The following is a 14,824-nucleotide window of genomic DNA, read 5'->3' as shown; positions in this document are numbered from 1 at the left end:
CAGCTTGGAGAGCTGGCTTATGCATACTACAGCTTTCATTTATACAATATGTATAGATTTCATTCCTGCAAAATGCAGGACACAGAGGTAAAGGAGCTGTGCAAACCCCCAGGTTTGTTCCTGTATGGTCTCTGGAGGCATTTGGGGTTAGATAAATGAGCTGCTTGATCCTGCGGGCTATGCTACAGTCTAGAAGACTGCTCAAAATATAGGATGGCTATCCCTAACCTGTATAAATAGTACAGAGGTATGGCTGAGAAGGCAGAGGTCTGGGAAGTCTTGTTTTGGCATGCACAGCTCATGCCTATGGGAGTTATGTGGTAGCTGTAAATTTGAATCAACTGTGTATGACAAGCCTTATATGTATACTGTGGTTTTGCTCGTGCAACAGAACAGCCCCAGTGGGACCCAGATTATATTTGTATGAGAAGCATAGTCAAAACTAGGCATTTTTCCTTTGGGAAAATGTGTGTGCTTTGAGCAGACATCTGTGATAAAGATAAATAAGTAGCATTGTGATCGATTGGGTGCAAGGGTAAGAGCTAATTAATCGTACTGTATTTTGGTGGGATAAAGTTACTTTCCTAGTACCTTGTGTGGTACTGTGTTCTGGATTTGTAATGAAAACAGCATTGATAGCACAACAATCTTTTAGCTAGTGCTGACTGGTTCTTACACAGTGTCAAGGCCTTCTTTGCTTCTTACGCTGCCCTGCCAGTGAGTAGGCTGGGGGTGCATAAGAAGTCAAGAGAGGACATAGCTAGGACAGCTAACCTCACCTGACCAAAGGGATAGACCATACCATATGGCATCATGTTCAGCAATAAAAGCTGAGGGAAGAAAAAGGAAAAGGGGACATTTAGAAGTGGTGGCATTTGTCTTCCTAAGTAACTGTGACACTTAACAGAGCTCTGCTTTCCTAAAGATGGCTAAACACCTCCCTGCTAATGGTAATTAATGAATGAGGCCTCATTTTGCTTTGCTTATGTGCACAGGTTCTGCTTTACCTATTAAACTGTCTTTATGTCAACCCATGAGTTTTCCCACATTTACTCTTCCAGGTCTCTCCTCAGTCCCACTTGGGGGGAGTGAGCTAGTGTCCACGTGGGGTTTAGCTGCCTACAGGGGTTAAACCACAACATTAATATTTGTGATTACTCCCATAGATAACACATTAAAGACTGGTGCAAGACAGCTAGTATTTTTTCTTGCCTGAATTAAGTCGTTTGGACTTTAATGAGACTTCTAAGTTTAGGGAAAGTTTTACGGACACCTTCCTTTTAAAAGGACTTATTCAATAGCTGTAAAAGGAGGGCTGGTACTGATTTTGTGTATTGTTGGAGCAAGGCAAGAAAAATAAAGCTGAGGAAAAGCCAGGTATAGTAGTATTTGTTCAGCAAGTTATCGGGTAATCATTCCAATGTACTGTTTGTGGCTGATTTATCACTTTTAGATTGAAAGTTGTGCATATTTTAAAAAACAGAATGAAGATGAGGATTTTCTGTTTGAGGATTATTTTTTTTCCCAGATTTCTTTTCTTTTTTTTTGTTATGTATTCTGTGCAATCACACACTGATACCTTAATAAAATAGACTTACCACTCATATAGAAGATTTGTTGTTGTTTTTAATTAAGAAATCATTTTGACAGGCCATTTTCAGCCTCATTACAAATGTATTCTTGATTAAATTTCACATATATTCAATATCCTGTAAATCAGAGTGGTTTTTGTTTTCTACAATTCTATATTAAACATGTGTTCTGGTTTGAGCTAAAGTAGAATTAGTTTTCTAACCTCAGCTAAGCCTCATCTAAGTAACTTCATTTTCTGAAAGTTAACATGCAATCAAGCTGGGCTGGGGCTAAGCCATGACAACATGACAGATACAATGTCTGCCAGTAGCACGTGCTTAGCATAAAGTACAATAATGTTATTGGGGAGTTCAAAACTGCATAAACCGATCTCCTCAGAACCGGGCTGAATTTAATACCTTCCCCAGCTGGAGAACAGTTAGGAAAGTGTTAAGTGGCACATCAAGAAGATTTCTTCCAGGTCCCTGGTCTGCGGCCTCCTCAGGAACATTTTCAGAGCTGGAGAGAAGGGGGATGAAAAAGTAGTAATAGAAATGAAAGTGGAGTAGAGGAACTCAGTGTTGCATGCTATGTGATGGGAGTGTCAGTGCAGAAGCAAAGTGTGTTATAAAGGTATGCGCGTGTGTGTTAGAGAGACATATCTGGAAAGGGTAACAAGAACTCAGAGTTTCGCATGACTACAAAAGTGAAATTATGAATCTAAAAAGTAAAAAGAAAAATTAAGACCTGATGGCAGGAAGAATAAAATTCATAGACCTCAGAAACTGTCTAACTCCTCTGTTAAACATGACTTAAAAGGAAAAAAATACAAGACTGTTGCCTTCTACTTTGGAAGATGCTAGGCATCTTCTCTCTGGTAAGTAGGGTTTACCTGGATAGACTGACATTCTTGCATATAATGCCTATAGCTATTTATACCTCACACAGCTTTTTCATGCTGACATCTTCTCTTCCTCTTTTCTTAATAAACCAAATTTTATTTAGTCCTGCTGGGTGACGTGGGGTTTGTCTTAGGATTGTAGAAAAATGACCTGCACTCTTGTTGCCACTAGAAGGGCACTCATCGCTAGATCTTCTCCTCTCTTACGCCTATATATATATACACATATATTCTTCTCACCATATTTTAATCTATTTTGGGTCCCATAGCACAATTTGAGGGACTTTAGAGTCTGTCTGGTGCTCACTGTAGTAATATTCTGGTCTGGTCTGATCTGAAGTGACTTCTGAAGTATTAATGGTCCTACTTCACCTGCACTGAGATGAAACTCCAGCACATTTACCACCTCCAGGCTAATATTCTCCACCCCCTTTACAGAGCTTAGTATAGTTTCTAAGTGCTGCATATTTTAAATAAGGTTGTCCTACATGGGCATTTACATCAGTTTTGCTGATGCACAATGAAAAGGTGTATACAAGCTGAAAACCACAGAACTGATTTCACATTTGTTCACAGCAGCAGACAGAAAATTGCAGCAGATTGGAAACAAAAACAAGTTCTGCGTCTAGAAGAAAGAGGCTGAAAAGATGTTTGGAAGTGATGATAATGTAAAAGTTAACTGGTGCCAGGAGTGATTACACAGGAGGCTTCCGCATAGAGTATCCACCTTTTTACAACTTTGTTCAGCAAAATTTGGCACTATCTCTTGGCTGATGCCCCCAGCTGCTGCCATCAGTCTTTCACAAGTCTGGCTAATATAGCATTTTCCTGCTCTGCTGCCTAAGGACATATATAAAAAAGATGGCTTAATTTCCAAAATGCTGTGAAGTATAATATGGAAATAGTGCCACATGTATGCTTATTACTTATGCTTTGTCCAGTGCATTTTATTTGAATATGTTTTAATCTGTCAGCTTTCATTCCTGATATGTGTTACAGTTACGTTTTTTCTTTGATCAGATTGAAAACAGAGAGAAAGAATAAGCACAGACTGGGTAGATAAATTAATTCATGTTTTTACTGGGACACATGTTCCTAAAATACATATAATTCTGTACTGAAACAAAATTTGAAAACTCACTGCAAATAAGGTTAAATTGATAGGGTTGTATTTAATTATTTCCACTCTTTCTTCTCTTGCCTGTTTGACTCAATACCCTCCTTTAATCTCCCCAGCAAGACAGAACTGAACAGCAGAGGTGGGTAAATATCTTAGTTTTCAAATGACAAAACTGAACTGTGCATGAAAGAGCAGGAAAGAGCTGAGCAGGAATGTTGTTATCCAACATTTTCTCATTAGAAAATGCATATTTGAACATTGTCTAATGGGACAGAGGGAAAAAAATTATTTCCAATTAATGCAATATATTTCTATTTTAAAGGATTTGTGCAGTAACATTCCAATGTTTCATTTTGAAACAATTTTAAGTTTGGCTATTATTTTGGTTAGAAATTAAAGCTGTGATAATGGCAAAATAACTATACTAAAAAATTATTATATTTTAAAAATTAATCATAAGCTTACAATATGCAGTTTAAAAATATTCAGCATCAAAAATGAAACCTTCTGATGACATGAAGAAAAAGATTTGACTAAGCAAAAATAAAAGCCCTGAATTTGCTTTATGTAGCATTTTACGTGTAGTTTTGCTTTCCTTAACTTTAAGCAACAAACAAAGAAACACCACAATATCTTGTGGCATGGACAATTTTATTCTTGCCCAGCATTTTTTACCAGTGAAATTTACCAACAGAGCTTCTTGAAACAAAATAAATACATTAGAATTGGTGTATTAGACATGATTTACTTTCCCTTTCTTGCATACATACCGTGTGATCTCAATGAAAACTTTCACCTTAAGACTTCAAACTTTGATGTTTGAAATAATCTGAATTGTGTAGGCTGGGGTTACTCTTTTTTTTTTTTTGGTATATTTCTTCTAGAAAAGTATCTGCCTATGGAAATTAGATAAAACAGCAGGCAGCAAATCCTGGCTGACTGCAGTCAGAAATGTGAGCTCTTTGAGGAGCAGCAGTGGGTCACTTTTATCTCAGTCTTTTGTTTTCTGTTAGGTCTTGAAATCGTGGTATAATTTTTTGGGTACTGTACAGATTCTGTAGTACAGAATGTACATCACTTCTAGCCTGGGTGCTGAGGACATGGCTTGCAGCCACCAGCTGCCACACAGTTGGATGGACTCTTCTTCCCCCAGTACCTTCCTTAGCACCTTCCTTAGCATAAGGAGCATTTGGGAGCATAAAGGGTAAGAAAAAAGACAGGGAGAATACAATTGCCTATACAAAACTATCCTAGGTTAATGTAATGAGATACATCTTAACTGAACCTGAGGGTGATTTATAGTAGTGTGATGATATCGTGATATGCATCCTGAGTCACGGTGTTCAAAGATGGTAGTAAGCAGATCCTAAAATGTACATCCCATTCTGTAGTACTTTAATGGATTAAATAAATCATCGTATTAGCCTCCCACACAAAGCACTCTGTTTTAGACCAAGTTGATTGAATTGAATTAAACTGAGCTAAACTATATTTTGAAAACAATTCATGCTTCCATGCAGTGTGATTTGTCTCTTAAAGGAAAAAGATATTAATCTACATTTTGAGAACATAGTGTGGGGTTTGCTGAGCTACTTCTGTGCACAGATTGCACTGTGCATTTTCACAAAACATTAATGAGAATTCAGAGGCCTCAGAGCATTCTCCCTTGAATCTCTGTCTGATACAGGCACTTGGACAAGAACTGTTGAACTCTCCCAGCAGCAAGGGAGGCCTTGGTCTCAAGGAGACTTGCACAAACCAGATCTGTAACAGTAATATCTTTAACTGTATGGCACCAGAGATAGACTTAATATTACTGATGTTCACACTTGGCTCAGACCTTAGGTCATTCCTTTCAGTTGATATATAACACTAGATTCTTTAATGTCCTTTGGCTGCTTTGAGCTGTTCCTGTAAGGCAGCAAGCCCTAAGTTAAAGTTGACTATCTGGTTAAACCAAATTTGTAATTGATTTTCATTGACAGAAATAAACATTTAATCTGAACCATGATTTACAGAAACTGAGAGAATCATGCAACACACAACAACCTTTAATGATGATGGGATTGGCAAGCTCTCACAAACATATTCCTAAGGGACACATCTGGAAAAAAAGAGGTTCAGATCTGGTGGTTGCCCCTCCATGGACTAGGATTCTTGTGTACATAAAATATGACAAGGATATTGTGCCCTGATATTCTGTTTTGTTTCACTACTTAGTGGCTAAAAACTGGTGTTGGTGGGTGGGCGCAGAACAAGTAGCTCTTTCTCATCTTTATAGTATATTCCATGGGAAGCAGCTCTGCATCTTCAGGGGTATCTTGCATGTTAAAACGTTTCTAATCAAGATCACAAAACAATAGCAGCTCTCAAAGATATTTTTTTCTGGATGAGCAACTGAATAAAGATTCAAAAAAATCAGCAACTCTAGAGACTGTCCCTAAGGCCAGGTAATACCTGTCAACTCCCTTCTGCTCTGACGCAGAATGCACCTACCTTGTCCTTCTGTTTACATCTTTCTTTGAGAAAGACATGTTCCAATTGTTTCTTTAGATTCTGTTTTAAACTGTAGCTGAGATCATAACGTTAGGCCATAATTCTTGGTATTGCTTTTTAGCTGAGCACTTCCATCTCTCACAAGTGACAGATGTTCTTTTGCAGGACTACTAGGTTTTTGCCTACTAAGACATACTTTAAATTCCAGGAGAAATTTGCAGAGTAAGAATACATTTGAGTGACTGGAACTTTAATGAGCTAACTGAGACAGACTCTTGTTGTGCCTGGCATATCCTAAGGCAGTCAAAAGGAGTGGTTGCACCTTTCTTTCCTTACCCCTGGAACAAAGGTTACATGATCCTGCACTTTAACAGTCCTGGGTAGCTTTAGTAGTCTATCACAAATGAAAGAATCATTCGATATGTTAACAAGTATCCAGAATGAAACATGCATGGCTTTCATTACATGGCTTCAGAGGTAGCAGAAGAAGATGATGAAGGTTGATATCTGCTTTATGGCTTTTCCATGCATAAGGAATCTCTTGTCTGGAAGACCTGTCAGCCTTTGAGATCTGGAATGCTGTGGAGTACGAAGTACTCCAGACACATTCTTGCTGTTAGCATTGCCTACGAAAACCCTACAAACACCATATGTTCTTGCATTACTTCTCCAGGTGCACAGCTTTAAGCATAAACTCCATCCCTTCGATTTCAACGTAACAAAAATGGCCAAGAGGCACAGTGGAGTCTCCTGCTCCTCTGAGCACAAAAGCAAATCAATAAATGCATCCTGAGACAGATGCATCTTCTCAGTATGTCACAAGTAAGTCTTCTGCTTCATTTGTAAGGCCCACCAATGAGTTTTGAGATGCATTCTCTGGTATTTGTGCAGTGGCTCAATTCTCTTCTTTATCTGACGCATTTCCAAGAAGGGATTTACATGTGCTTAAAAACCAGTACTATAGTTCTCTCCCTCCCAAATAAGCTATTAACTTGTGTTACCAGTAGGACTCGGAGGAATTGGGGTAGAGGGAATAACATCACAGTTAAAGCAATCATCATAAAATACCTATGCTTGCAACTTAAGCCCACATTGTTATGTAGATATGTCTATATCACAAATGACCTGGTGGACATTTTTTTTCTGCAGCATTTACTTCAGTCCATGCAGCTGATGATGCAAAGCCTTGTTATGAACATGGCATGTAATACTTTCACATGTGTTGCTAGTTTCCCTTTGCAAGGCAGGGTAGGCAGTCATCCCTAATTGTATCTTATTGACAGAAAAGTCTCCCAGGGGATGAGGACCAATGCCACATTCAGTATAGCTGTGCTTGTTTTGGAGAAACAGGGCAGGGAGGGAGAAACATATAAAGGAGGAAGAAGCTAGCAAGCTTTCCCAGCTGAAAACGTTGATGAATTTTGAATGTTGCTGTGCAAAGGAGAAAGCAATGCAATACAGCTTGTATTTGCAAAGGAGTCTTTAATGCCATGTCTTTAATGCCAAATGTTTAATGCAGCATCCCCTTTTATCACAGAACTACTTGAATCTCTCTCAGGTGGAAGTATTTTTGCCTCAAGTTTCCATGTTTTTGCATCATCGATACTCCTTCAAAATACCGGGTTTTGTCAAAGAACTCACAGCTCTCAAAAGACAACTCTGAGAGATCAATGTGGATTAGGAGTCGAGGAACTATGATAGATGAGTAGTTGGTCATGAAAATACAGGGGTATGAGAGAGGATATACTCTATTTTGCCCGTGGCTGGAGAAAAAACATGCAAAACAACTGCCCAGCTTGTCAGAATTAGCACGTACGAATATCCATGAGGTAATATTCATTATAAAAATATTGCCATGCTTATTGTTCCCAGTTCCAGTAAGAAGGCTTCAGAAAATGTTGCAGTTTGAAGCAATACTGATGCTAGTTCCTATTCTATAACTCACTGTTGTATCAAGCATAGCTAGCAGATCTTTTGGGGGGTCCTGTGCAGGTAAGAGGTGAAGGTGCAAACAGGTGTATGGTATTGTCTATTAAACATGGAATTCGCATTGTCACTCAGTGGTGCCAGAGACTGACTTTGGTGCCACTCTGAGTTTCATGGGGACATGAGTGCAGATGTCACCCTGCTCACAAACACAGTTTCAAGGAGGAATGATAACAAATGTTCTGCCAGAACATTTTTCTTTTGGAAATGCTGATGGATTGAAATCTGAAAGTTTCATAAAGTGGTTCAATTTAGAGGAGAGTTTTATTTTTTAAACATGTGTGAAGTATTACCCTGGCCTTTTCCTGAGTAAAGATTAAAATTTTCTATTTGATATTATTTTGTATTTTAGTGCCCCATTACAAAAGTCAGCACTACAGTTCAATGTTCTAATTTTCACTGGTACTTTGCTTGCTGTGAAGTAAATACACTACTGTTTGTTTTCCATGAAATTTTGAAGATTAAATCATTCAAACTCGGAATGAATACTGTTTCAAAATCACAGGTTTTTTTCTGTGTTTGGTGCCAACAGAATGCTCTGACTTGGAAAAAGTATTCAATGCAGGAGGAACATTCCTAGTGAAAAAGAGTCCAACAAGGAAGTAAATGTTTATGAGTATGCAGGCCTAACACTAACGTCCTAATCTAAATTCTAATATATCAGTCCCTTGTAGATCCTGGGTCTCTCAGCATCCCGCTCCATGGATATTATAAGTAACTAATTAAACTACGCAGTTATTTACAGTTTTATCTCCTGGCATGCTTGGAAAAGCCATTGCAAATAATATGCAGGCTGATGTGACATTTTTTTCATTTTGACCAGGAATTTAAAAAACATTTGAGGCTGAGCAGAGACTCCGTTCTCCTCTAAAAGTCTTCGTTAGTGGGAAGAGTGGATCTGATTCAAGCTTCCATTACACAATGTAAGATCCTCTTCAGTCTTTGCCTTCTATTCCCAAGCCTGCCAAGGACCAATCAAAACAGGTGGTGAGCAGAGTTCTGTCTCCCGCTCAGTCTACTATATCCTTTCTTTCCCTTTCCTAGACTCCCTCCCCCTTCACATTCTGCTCTAAAGCATGCATAACCATAGATTGTAATGCCAAATGTGCTATTATCCTGTGAATGCTTTTTATTTTTGTTAACTACAGGCCATATAATATGTATGAGAGACATAAGATACATCACAGGAAGGGGAGGAGGTATCATTATCTCTTCCCCTGTATTGGTAAAAGCACATCCATGAAAACAGAATGATATTTTTCAATAGTTTCTTTGAAACAATCATAGCGTGTCCATTATGCTGGGCACTAGTCCTTAAGCATTGGCTGCTGAGATGGATTCCCATAAAAAACATTATTTTGACACATAGTTATCCTTAAGGAGTGGTTCTTGGAAGGACAGTGGTTCTCAAAGAAGTGGTTCCAGAGCTATCTGTGCAGCACCCTGATCACCCATCTTACAAGTGAAATAAAACCACGCTGTAGGAGTAAGAACATAGATTTGTGTGACGGCCACACACCTACTCATGGTCATTCTTGTTATTTCAGTATAGCTCTCAACTAGAGTGCAAAAAGTTTCAGGCTTCAGGGCCTCTTCTGCTTAAGTGTCAGTAGGTGACCTTGTGTAACAAGGGTTGGACATTTGTGTTGTATCAGAGTACAAATTCATTGCATTTACCTACTGGCTCCATTTGAGGAATTCTTAATGGTCTGAGTAGAGAGCAGGGATGATCTTAGAACAAGAATTCTCACTAGCAGTTTGCTGTGTCTGCTGAAAACAGAGGCACATTTTGGGTTTGCACAGCTTGCGTGATGCTTGGTCCAATCATTTTGCAGCAGAAGCCCCTTGACTGCAGGTTGAAGTAAGAAAGTGAAGGATAAGCAATGGCACTTCATGTCTGGCAAAAGAAACAGGTTTTTTTATCTTTGCAGGAAGAGCCCTGGGAGAGGTGAAGAGAGCAAGACAAATCTGACAAGCAGAGAAACTGTGAGAGCAGGCAAGGAGAAGGAGATAGCACACAGACAGTTTGAGAAGGAGACAAAGTGCAGATAAGAAGCTGTATCTATCTAATAGATATTCTTCCCCTAATTCTAATGGAAATTCTATCTCCCGGAGCCTGTCAGTGGAAACCTAATCCATCTCCAAGGGATGCGCAGCATTGCTCAAAGCAGAATCCAGATGACGACAAGGTCATTTCCATCTCATCAGCTATAACACACAGACTGGCGTCTTCCCCCCCTCTTCCTTGCTTTCCTTTCCTTGCACAAGCTGAGAAGGAGAGGACACGCTGAATGACAGGTAACAATTCTATGATGGTTCTGCTCCTGAGGAGAGTTTAGCTTTACTTTCCTGAAGAGTAACTACTTTTTTTGTTTCTTTGGGGATCTACAGGTGACCAAGGAGTTGCACTGAACATACAGCTGCTGAAAATGCAAAGTTTAAAGAGCTAGCAGGTGAACTATATTTATGTGCCTTCTGGCAACTCTGGCAATAGAAAGCACAGTGTTTATTACAACCTGGTCTCAATTCAGTGTTAACCCTACTTTGAGGGTGAACTAGACGATCTTCTGAAGTCCCTTCAAGCTGAATAATACTATGACCTCCTTCGATATCAGAGAGAGAGAGATTTGCACATGCATATAGATACTTATGTACCTGAAGTACTTTGGCTATAGAAGAAGACAACACAAGCATATGAGCAGATGATTTCTCTATGCCTCAATCTTCTTGTCAGAGACAACATGCTAAAACGGCGGTCACATTTCCAGTCATGACTCACAACCTCTCAGAATGAGGAAGAAACACCTTTATTTATTTATTTCATCAGTTTTGTAGGATTGTAGAATTTCCCAGGTTTGTTACAAGTTTATTTCTTCTGCTGTTCCTCCACAAGGCTATAGTTTTTCCACAAATGTGGTCAGATGCTCAGCTGTGCTGCTAAAAGAGACTTCGCTATGCTAAGAAAAGACTTATGGAGGGTAGCGTTTAAACTTCAGCTCATACTCAGGAAAAGCAGAAAGGATCACTTTCCATTCCATTCAGGGGCAAAGAGTGGTTTAGCTTCTTTAGGGACTTGGGGCTGATATTAGCTGTTGTGAAATACACACCAGGTGTCTGCCATAACAACTTGCAAAGTTTTCTGGAAATGGTTTATAATGCATTCTAGGAGAACTTGTGTCTCCTTCATGGTGTCATAAGAAAAATTATTTCAGCCTGCCACTCATATCACCAAAACTCTTCTCACTGAGTAGATTTCACGTTCCTTTTTTACCTGAGAGACAATACTCGGCTCTGTCAGACTCGTCAGTTCTTGATGGTTCGTGGAATGTTTCTGCAGCAGGACAAAAATTGTACTGCTGATGAAGACCAGCATTTCTAAAGCAGGCAGAAAATCCTAATCTTCAGTAGCTGGGATGAAAAACAGATGTTCTGCCATTTTCCTTTGCTTATGGACCCATATTTAAGTTAAAATTGTTGCACTTGTTCCTTGCCTTAGTTATACTGTAAGTACACTTAAGTGGATCCTCCTGTTTTGCTGAGGGAAATGGGGTTGTTTAGCCTAGAGAAGAGAAGGCTGAGGGGAGACCTTATTATTGTCTACAACTGCCTGAAAGGAGGTTGTAGAGAGGTATGTGTTGGTCTCTTCTTCCAAGTCATAGGTGATAGGACAAGAGGGAATGGCCTTAAGTTGCACCAGGGGAGGTTCAGATGGGACATTAGGAAAAATTTCTTCACTGAAAGGGTTATCAAGCACTGGCTGCCTGGGGAGGTGGTTAAGCCATCATTAGGGATATGATTTAGTAGTTGACAGGTACGGTTGGGCTTGATGATTTCAAAGGTCTCTTCTAACCTAGTGTTTCTATGATTTTAAGATTAATATGGACACAGGTGTGCCTGTGTTTTTTGATATAGTCTGGTAGGAAGTTAAATAGATCCTAAGTGTCTGAAAAATCTCTACATAATTGCAGGGTTCCAGAGGATGATCTCACCTTTTAAGTGCTGCCTATGTTAAAACTGGATTTGGTTTGGGCTGCTCTTAATCTACAGAGGTACCCCATGGATGGCATTTGGGGCCAGTGGTGGGTTTCATCCAGGTGCCCTCTGTGGCAGAGCAGCATGGCAGGGTGGAGTGAAGAGAGCACGGGTGTTCCTGAGGGCAGCTATGCCACATCTTTCCTCTTAGTTAAACAGCTGGAACTGCAACTTCCCAGGAAGCCTGCAGGTGTCAAGTCAAGCACTGAAAATTGCTGAAGTAAGGACTGAAGGGCTATCAGGAATTGATACCTGGCTTAGGTCTGCCAAAGCCCCACTGGCTTATTGAGTAAGAGCAGAATAGGAATAATGGAAACCAATCCTTTGCAACTTGATAATCACAGAATACTCCAGCTGGGTTTTTGCAGGGACTCTGAATCTCTGATAAGCATGCGGAGACCTGATAGCCCGTGGTGCCTTATAATCTGTAGTATCCAGAGCACAGTTCTTTCTAAAGAAGTACCTGTGAACAGTGTGGCATCAACCAGACTTAGTCACTCAGGACAGTGATTGCAGTAATTTGCACTTATGACTCTGTCAGTGTCGAAAGACTGAAATTGGAAGTATCAGTACTTCTATCTTTTACCAGTCTTCTCCTCAATGGTTATTTTCACACTCATATAAACAACATGGAGGTCAGAGACATGATTTTCATGTCTTATTTTTCATTTAGCTTTTTTCTCTGTATCAGAACTCAAGACATCCCAGTTCACAAGATACGTTCTATATAAAATATTGCTGTTGGCCAGAAATCTCTGCTTTCCTCCCATAGTTACTGTCCACATTGTAATAATGAAAGTTACAGTTATCACAATGTCTTCCTTGCTTCCTGCTATGCTATCCCTCTCTGAGTGTATTTCTAGGTCTGCCCTGCAGTGAGTTAGTGTAGGATTTACCTGTCAAGCAGGCTAACTGGTGACCTTCAGGACTCGGCTTGCTCCCGTGATCCTTACTATGACCTGCTGCCCTAGCATGAAAGTCACACTGGGCAGATAAAGGAGTCCTGGGAGTCTACTGCTTCAGGTCTTTGGACAACCTGAGTTCCTCTGAGCTTGTAAAGAGAAAACACACACCTTTGTGTTTTTTTCCCTTGACTATTTCTTGTAAAGCGTTCATATGTTTGGTCATGTGGATTTATGTATAGCACTCATGTTTTTCATCCCCTGATAAACTGTTTTGGCAAGAACACTTTCTCCAGAGAATAGCAGTGATCTTAGCGCCCTCCTGTTGCTAGCTAGTTGTGTGTCCATAAGAATTCCCTTGTTTTACAGAGCTGGGGTACAGCCTCTGCCCAGAGCAGGCACCACAGACCACAAAGGGTTAACACCCAGCTCAAAAGTGGAAAGAAACTTCAGAGAAACAGGAGAAATGGCAAACATGTACAGGAACATTAGTATGAGAATATGGACTTATATGAACTTAGATGGACTTGTCTGTGTTGTGTTGGGATACTGCAAACATTAGCACTTACGAATTTGGTGGTTTCACACTCCAAAAGGTGCAGACTGATGTGGGCTATGGGTCTCCATGGAGAGTGGTGTTCACCCCAGTAACAAATACACTTGCTAAGTGCAAATGCCTTGGTACTCTTCTCAAATCATCTGCAGCCAACACAGCAGTGTGTGGGAAGCCGGATACTCTGCCCCAGTTTGTCATCACCTCTTCCTCTGCATATTCCTGATGTGTGAAAGGAAGATTTGAGGACACATCCCCACCTACACTGGGAGACATCATTACCTCTCCAAGCTGCTTCTAGGTTACACTATTATAGTGGTGGGAAAAGCTGGATGCAGAACCAAGAATGTGCCTGCCAGTCTCCTTTGAAAGGCTGGATTTCTCAGCTCTCAGAAAAATTTCATATTCCTCTGAGAGTGATCAGCTTAGCTAATGAGAACAGAAATACAACTGTAATTAATAGAAATCACAGCTTAGAAAAAGATCCAAAGAGTGAGCCATGCTGATAACTTATAGCTTAGAAGACTCATCAACACTTAATTAACAATGGAAGCATTGCAAAGCTAAATACAGCTGCAAGAGGCAGTGTCACTGCAAAGCTGGTCTTATCTGAAATCGCTATTACTTCTAGTAGTAGCATTGGAATGTTTCATGGAAGAGATGTGAACTAATCCAACCCAAGGCTTGCCCCAATCCCATATCCCATACTTCTAATTATGTTTCATAAATATACATGAAAGTGGCATATAAGCTACTACACTGTGTTGTTATGGCAACTGATATTCTAAAAAGTGATCATAAAAAATAAGCAAAGAAAAGCTACAGAAGAATAAATGCACCATGTTGTTATAGCAACTTTTTAATTCCAAAGAGGCTGGAATTACATGTATAGTAAGCATTGCTGGGAGGCTGCTCCAGCTGTGGTTGAGGTCTGTTCTTTCCAATTGTGTGCCAGAGAAAAACATGTTATATTAAATACTACATATTGCTCAAACTTTAACTCTTTTGGAATTACAGGGTACATCTCACATAAGAGAGTCAGTAAATATAAAGCAAAATTGACGCATTTATCTCAGTCTTGTCAATTTATAGGGTTGCTGTTCTTCAAAATATGTAATACTTTCAAACTGGTTTTCTTTCTGTATCACTATTTTAGAAACACACTCACAAGCAGAGTCCACAAGATTTATCTTAAAATCGTGACATTCCCCTAGGTAGAAATACATAAATATACATACAAATGTTTATCTATCTATCTTCCT

The 14,824-nt window shown here is 39.6% G+C and overlaps 1 long non-coding RNA gene across 1 annotated transcript; it reads right to left on the bottom strand.

The window, feature by feature from the left end:
- Positions 1–8,936: 8,936 nt before the first annotated feature.
- LOC138716638 (uncharacterized) lies at positions 8,937–13,837 on the bottom strand. Its single transcript, XR_011336696.1, has 3 exons — positions 13,579–13,837; positions 9,753–9,924; positions 8,937–9,036 (listed from the first exon to the last, which is right to left on the bottom strand). It is a non-coding gene; the product is annotated as an uncharacterized lncRNA (long non-coding RNA).
- Between the last annotated feature and the right edge of the window lie 987 nt (positions 13,838–14,824).

The sequence above is a fragment of the Phaenicophaeus curvirostris genome, chromosome 1, assembly GCF_032191515.1.
Source record: "Phaenicophaeus curvirostris isolate KB17595 chromosome 1, BPBGC_Pcur_1.0, whole genome shotgun sequence".
Classification (NCBI taxonomy): Eukaryota; Metazoa; Chordata; class Aves; order Cuculiformes; family Cuculidae; genus Phaenicophaeus; species Phaenicophaeus curvirostris.
This window is presented reverse-complemented; position numbering and strand designations above follow the sequence as displayed.